This window comes from Equus asinus, chromosome 15 (genome assembly GCF_041296235.1).
Source record: "Equus asinus isolate D_3611 breed Donkey chromosome 15, EquAss-T2T_v2, whole genome shotgun sequence".
Classification (NCBI taxonomy): Eukaryota; Metazoa; Chordata; class Mammalia; order Perissodactyla; family Equidae; genus Equus; species Equus asinus.
Genome location: NC_091804.1, coordinates 30,574,239 through 30,581,562, shown reverse-complemented (window position 1 = coordinate 30,581,562; position 7,324 = coordinate 30,574,239). Strand labels below are relative to the sequence as shown.

At 46.4% G+C, this 7,324-nt stretch overlaps 1 pseudogene; it reads left to right on the top strand.

The window, feature by feature from the left end:
* Nucleotides 1–5,727: 5,727 nt before the first annotated feature.
* Nucleotides 5,728–6,777, top strand: LOC106835092 (ubiquitin-like-conjugating enzyme ATG3 pseudogene; annotated as a pseudogene).
* Nucleotides 6,778–7,324: the final 547 nt, after the last annotated feature.

The following is a 7,324-nucleotide window of genomic DNA, read 5'->3' as shown; positions in this document are numbered from 1 at the left end:
AGTAGAGGCAGGGAGACCAGTAGGAGGAGGCTGGAAGAGTCATCCAGGCGAGAGATGATGGTGTCGGGTAGCAAGTCAGGATGGAGACAAGTAGGGAGGGGACAGGGACTTCTGTCTGCTTGATTGAGGCCGTGTGGCCGAACACCGTCCTCTGCCCACTACCTCCAACAATCAGAGCTCGAACTTGACCTCAGAAGCCTCCGCCTCTGGAGTCCACAACCTCCTTCCTGGACCCCAGAAGAACCCAGGCCTTCTGACGCTGGCAGTGACTAGCTCCTGCCCAGACTCTCTAGATCAGTGCTGCCCAACAGCAATATAATGCAAGCTGCATATGTCACTTTCAATTTTCTAGTACACTTGAAAATGTAAAAAGAAACAGGTGACATGAATTTCAATAGTATTTTATTTAAGTCAATCTATCCACAATAGTATCATGTCAAGGTGTAATCAATATAAAAGTTATTAATGAGATATTTTACCTTGTAGACACTAAGTCTTCAAAATCCAGTATATAGTTTATATTTGGAACACAAGCCGCATTTCAAGTGCTCAGTAGTCACAGGTGCCTACAGGCATCCTTATTAGATGGCCCAGCTCTGAGCCTGCTTCCTTGAACTCCTTCACCATCCTCTGCCCACCTTTTGGAAAACTCATACCTTTATCAAGAACTTGGGGTCCATTACAAGTCTAGACTGACAGACGATGTGATACCCAGAACTCCATGAATATCAGATCTTCTGATGAACAGACCACATTACCACCAGGCCTCTGAACAAGAGACCACACAGTCATGTGATATCTAGGCCATGTGACTGCCAAGCCTTGTGTTTACGAGCTCTACACCCAGGCTGAAACTCCTTCAGCACTTGCAATGGGGTCTATGGATCCAATGCACGGTTCGCCCTTGGAAGGGATGAAGAGCTCTGCCATGGGGCCAGCTCCTCAACAGCCTTTCATCTTTACGCACACTGGGAGTGTGCACTAAGTCTTGAAAGAGATGACGGGCAGGCTGCGCACGTGGGGACGTGGGGGTGATCCCAAGGCCCACAGTGAAGTGGGTCATGGTCACAGGTGGGCATTGTGCTTCAGCATCACCTGTGATATTGACAATGATTATTGGAATCATCATCATAGCACTATTATCTCATTTAATTCTTACAATACTCTTTAAGCTGGGTACCATTATTTTCCCTGTTTTACGTACAATGAAATTGAGGCTCAGCAAGGTTCATTGACTTGCCCAAGGTCACACAGCTTGTATTGAGCCCTGACTCGACTCCTAGCCACTGTGTACACTGCCTCCTGTAACAACCACTACCAGTGCCGTAGCTTCCACTCCCACTATCAACAGTTAGAGCTCTGTAGGTGCCAGTACTGCACTAAACACTTCACATATATTCATTTATCCCTCAAAATAAACGCAAGAGGTAGCTATTACATCCACACAACTGCCACAATGGCTGCTACCACACCCCTACCAGCCCCCCACCAGTGAGCAACAGGTATATGCCCCACCCACAAGTGCTTTGTGTCTATGCCAATCTTTGCTAATCTCTTTTCTATCCTTCCTGAGCAGTGTGACAGCAGGAAAATCACTAAACCTCTCTGATCCTAAGTTTTCTCATCTGTAAAATAGAGACAATGCTAGTACCAGCCTTGGAAAGTCATTACAAGTGTTAAAAGATTTAAGGCACTTGGTAAAGAGCCTGGCACGTAGCAAATGCTTGGTAAATATTAACTCGGAGGAGGAAGAGAGGAGGAAGAATGGGTGGATAGATAGACAAATAGACAAATTCTATCGAATCTCAGTTTTGTACCAAATTTCCTCCACAAAGAATCCAAATTCTTGGGAGCACGCTTTGTGTGACCCTTAGCTGTGCTTGTATGGGGAGGAAGAAGTGGAGAGGAGACAAAAGAGGCTGTTTTGTGTTTCCCTAATTTTTTATTTATTCAAACTAAAGGACAACGATCCTTTTTCCTCTCTGATGATAATCTGCAGGAACTTGGCCTCGCATTCCCTACACAAAAGTTTGCATCATTGGGAAAACTGACCTGAAAGAACAACACTAACATCAGGACGGGAGCAGAGATGAAGATGAAATAGTGCTCACGCCTCAGAGTCCGGGGCTCCCTACAGCCAGCTCCACTCTGCCTCTGCCACAGTTTGTTTATGTAATATAATAAATTCCCATTGCTTCCCTTGGTTTGAGTTGGGTTTCTGTTTCTGTCCCTTACAACGCAAAGAATCCCAACGTAGGACTGAGGGGTATTACACTGATGGAAGGAATGTTGCTCAGTCCTTTTGGATGAATGTATTGTAGATGGAGAGATGCCCATCAATATAATGAGAAAGACTGAAAAAACAAGATATTATTGATGGAGTGAAGTCTTCGAGTCACTTCGAAGGCAACATACACAGGTGCAACTGAAGAGATTCACATCAAACCTTCACTTGGAGGGGGCAGGACTGGCTGTGTAATTTGTGGGGCCCAGTGAGAAAAGGAAATGGGAAGCCTCTTGTTCAAAAATTATTGAGAATTTCACAATGGTGACAGCAGAGCATCAAACCAACAAGGGAAGAAATCTAAGTGTGGGGCCCGATGTGACCGCATAGGTCACGTGCCCACAAAGCCAGCCCCAGAGCGGGGGTACTTCCCCTGAGATGCGAGGTCAGGAGGGAAAGATGGCATGTGATGGAAACATTCGGGGGCAGCAGAAATGAAATTGAGATGGAGCCTTTATTTCCCCTAAAGAGAGGTAGACTTATCTGCTTTGAATAAAGAGGTTGGTTGGAGAGAGGGCAGAAGGAAGGTAAATAGACACTGAAAGATGAAACACTGGGGCTTCAGAAAAGCAATCAATTAGTACTGAATCCTTTTCTCTGAAAATGCTCAAACTCCCCTGAGGACAGCTGTAGCAAGCAGCGAGCCGAAGCAGCTCTGTGAGACTGGTGGAGTTTGATGGTCCAGCACGGCAGTGCACCCAGCGGCTGCCAGCCCCTACACAACTGCTGTTTGCTTAATCTCAGGGCTCCCGGCTGCTCTCTAAAGTCAAAGCTCCACTAATAACCATATTTAGCATTGGACCAGCACTTGGTATTTCCATGGACTCCACGAGCAGTAATTAGTTAATAACCCAACGTCATCAAAAAAAGGCACAAATTGCACGTCTGCAAGAACAAGGTGCCTTTCCTGTTTGTGGTGTGGGGAAAGGGCCCTTACACTGGGCATCGGGGGTTGTGAGTCCTGGAATTATGTATAACCATCGTGCATATGAAAGTGTGTATGTGAGTGTAGGCATGAGTGTGTATGAGTGTGTGCACCTATGTTTGAGTGTATACGCGTGTGTGTGCATGTGGGGGCATGCATATGTGTGAAAATACCGTCATCAGGTCCTCATAGAGACATCATGGCCAAAAAGAGGAGAGAACCACAACACTGAAGAAGGATCGTAAGGTATAGACTCAGATAACTTAGATGAGGATCCAGGCTCAGCCACCTCCTGGTTGTCTGACCTTGTACAAATCAACTCCTCTCTTAGTCCAGAGTTTCCTCATCTATAAAATGAAAAGAATACCTTTCTCTCAAAGTTGTGAAGATTACATGAAATCCTATAAGTAAAAGTCCTGCCACAAAGTCAGAATCGATCGGGGTCTCCATTCTCTGTCTTCCATTTTCTCATCCATTCCACGGCTACTTATTCTGTGCCTGCCATGTGGCAGGTATTGTTCTAGTCCCTGGGGTCCAGTAGCAAAGAGAACAAAGCCCTCGCCCTTTGGTTCTTTACATTCTTGCAGGTGAAGACAGGTAGAAACACATAAACAAGTACATATGTAGTGTGGGATGACAACAGGAATGGGAAACTTGAAGCAGGGCAGGGAGTAGGGCTGGATTCCAGGGGGCAGCGAGGCTTCTGTCTCATAGGGGGTGGCCCAGGAGGGCATCTCTGAGGGTTTCTGAGCAAAGACCTGAGGAGGTGAAGAAGAAATCATGTTAAAATCTGGGAGAAGGTCATCCTTGGCAGAGGGAGGAGCGGAAGCAGAGGTGGTGAGGTGAGAGGCACTGGGGGGACAGCAAGGACCTTTCTGATGCTCTAGCCTCACAAGGTAGGAGATGCTTTTGGATTCTGTAGTAAGACATTCCCCTCACCTCGAGTACCAGTCAAGCTGTCTCTACTGGGCCTGGATGAGGGAACTAGGTCGGGGCCCTGTACACACATCAGGCCTCTGATTTGCCTGAACCATCATCAGGAAAGTGGGGCACATCTCTGAGGGGAGTTCCCCACGCACCGGCATTCATCACCACATCTGTAGAGGATCCTGTTTCTACTGCTGTGTTACCCTTCCCCAAACTCAGGGGATGAAAATAACAATCATTTATTTAGTTCACAAATCTACACTTGAGCAGGACTCTGCAGAGAAGGCCCATCCCTGCTCCTCCACTGGGGCCCCCACTGGGGCAGCGTGACTGGGGCTTGAAAATCCACTTGTAAGATGACTCACTCACAAGGCTGCCAGCTGTGAGCTCGGCAGAGGCTGAGGGCCAGCCAGGGGTTTCCATCCCTCTCCACATGGTTCTCATCACATGGGCCATCCCTGGGCTACTTAGGCTTCCTCAGGACATGGTGGCTGGGCTCCAAGAGTGAGTGTTCTAAGAGACGGGAAGGGAAAACTACCCAGTTTCTTAAGGGCTTGTCTTGGAAACCGATACAGTGTAGCTTCCACCATATTCTACTGGTCAAGCAATCACATCCCTCATATTCAAGGTTTCGGGACATAGTCTCCCACTTCAATGGGAGGAGTGTCAAAGAATTTTGAGACCATGTTCTAAAACCACCACCTCCCAGATTGGCCTTCTGTCTTTCCAAATCCCTAGGACGTATTGTAAAGGCTTCTGGGACACTTCATCCTAAAAGACCAGCACCCTTTTCTCCTAGGCCTGAGAACCTGAAGATTACATAGATATCCTATGTCAGTTACCCTTTTCCATATAACAAACCACTCCTAACTAAAATTCAGCTTAAAACAACAATTCTGTGGGTCAACAAGTTCTCTGGGCTCAGCTGGGTGGTTCTTGTGCTGATCTTGGTTGATATTCCCTAAACATTGTGATCAGCTACTGGCCAGTTAGGTGGCTGTGCTTCTGTGGGTTGACTGGTGGTCAGTTGGGGGACAGGAACAGCTGGATGAGATGTCTCTCATCATCCACCAGGCTAACCCGGGCTAGTCCACATGGTAGTGGTAGATTCCAAGAGCATGAAAGCGCAGGCCTGGACTCTGAACTCAAACGAGGTCATTTCTGTTGCATTCTAGAGGCCAAAGAAAGTCACAAGGCGAGTCCTGATTAATGGGATGGGAAGATAGATTCCACCTCCTTATGGAAGAAGCTGCATAATATTGTGGCCATTTTTACAATCCATCCACGAGAACTCTTCATTCTGCAGCATAAATATTAGCACCTTCAAGGAAGAGCTGGGTTAGGAAAAGAAATCCTGGCATCACAATAAGCCAACTTCTAAATCTGGTAATTTCTTATTATGAACTTTCCCTCACTCTCCTCTGACTGTTAATGATGAGAAAGACAAAAAGTCTACAAAAGGAATTGCTTTGGGAAAGGCAGTCAAGTATATTGTCTAAGCCTACAGGGTCTAGAAGCAGACAAATCTGGATTCAAGTCTTTTCTTTGCCAGTTATTAAACAGATGACCTTGAGCAAGCCTCTTAACCTTTATGAGCCTCAGTTTCTCCAGACATTTTCTGACTTCCTGGGACCTGTCTCAGCTGCCCTTCCCATCTTGTCACCAGGATGGCCACTGCTCTGCCCACAGGAAGCCAAATGTGATTAACTTGGTGAAGGGAATGGCACTAGAAGTGACTGAGTACCTGACCCTGGCCCTCAAGGAGTCAAAATTTAAGGAAACAGACGTTGTCACCCCAGAACAGTTTGTGGCAGCTGGAGATGCCTCAGTCCACCACTGTCCAACATGCTGGTGGGCTACAGGGAAAGAACTGAAAGTGAAGGCATACCCACCAATAGTAAACAATTTTTGGTAACCAAAAATGTGCCATGCTACAAGTGGGCAAACAGATGCAATCTTCGCATGAATTATAAACTATCACTGAAGAAGATGATGGCGTTGGGGGATGGGCAGAGCCACATCACAGCACAGGAAGTGCAGGGATAACCAAAACAGCTGAAGACATTACCCTGGAAAGCAAGGACAGTCTAAAACTCCAAGTTTGCTCAAAATAATGTGAGGAGGAAGAAGAGGAAGATGGAAGAAAAGCTGCAAATATGGAAGAAAATGAAGAGAGTGGATTGCTGGAAACGAGGCTATTCTAGACGCAAGGAAAACAGTAGAAGCTTGTAACCCTAAAACGGATGTTGGAGGTGAGGCTGCTATTTTGCAAAGCAGAGCTTACAACCTCTACATCACTTATGAATATTACCAGGCACCACAACTACCGTCGTTAGCTACGATGGGCAACTGCAGCCTTTAGCAGTGAAGCACATGCGTGGAGACATCAGTCAACATCATGAGAAGAAAATTGATCATTTAAATCACCCACCAGCTCCTACGTGTTCAGGTCACCCATGCAGGCACGCTGAGGTGACCTTTTTTCTCATGGAAATCAGTGAGACTGTTGCAGAAGGAGGACATTCATGTGTACCTTTTAATTTTCTCGAAATGTGTACAAACTGTCATTCCAACAATAGCCTATGACTACAGAAGACACTTCATAGTGCAACAAGCAGAGCACAGGATGTACGCTAATTAATGCTTCTGATTTTTAAAGAATTAACCTATAGATGTGACCATTGGCCATGTTCACCAATATGTACAATTTCTCTAATACAGGGATTTATATGTTTATGCATCAAATTTTCAAAAATGTTCCACTACCAAAAAAAGTTGTGTGCCCCTGTAAGGACCTTACAGACTATCTCCTGCTTTGTGTTTCTTGTCTCAATACAGAGACACTTGCCTTTTCCTCGCTGTTAAGGAGGTCTGCCATCTTTAATGCAGTCTGCCGCTGTCTTTCTGTCAATCACCATCCTCGTGCAGATCCTTCACGGAATCTTTGAGTCTGATTTACATTCAGAACACAGACCAGTGTTCTCTCCTGGACACCACCCAGAATTTCTGTCATTGGCTTAAAGCCAAAGGCATGGGGAAGATCCTGTAATAAGGATGGGTGGGTAGGGGGGTCTCTGCGTCCCAGCCTCTCTCTTCGCTACAGCCCTCTGCATCGAAATGACTGAGGCCACCCAGCTCTGAGAGCCGAGAACAGACAGGCCATCCGTGGGTGGGTCTGATTCCCCCCA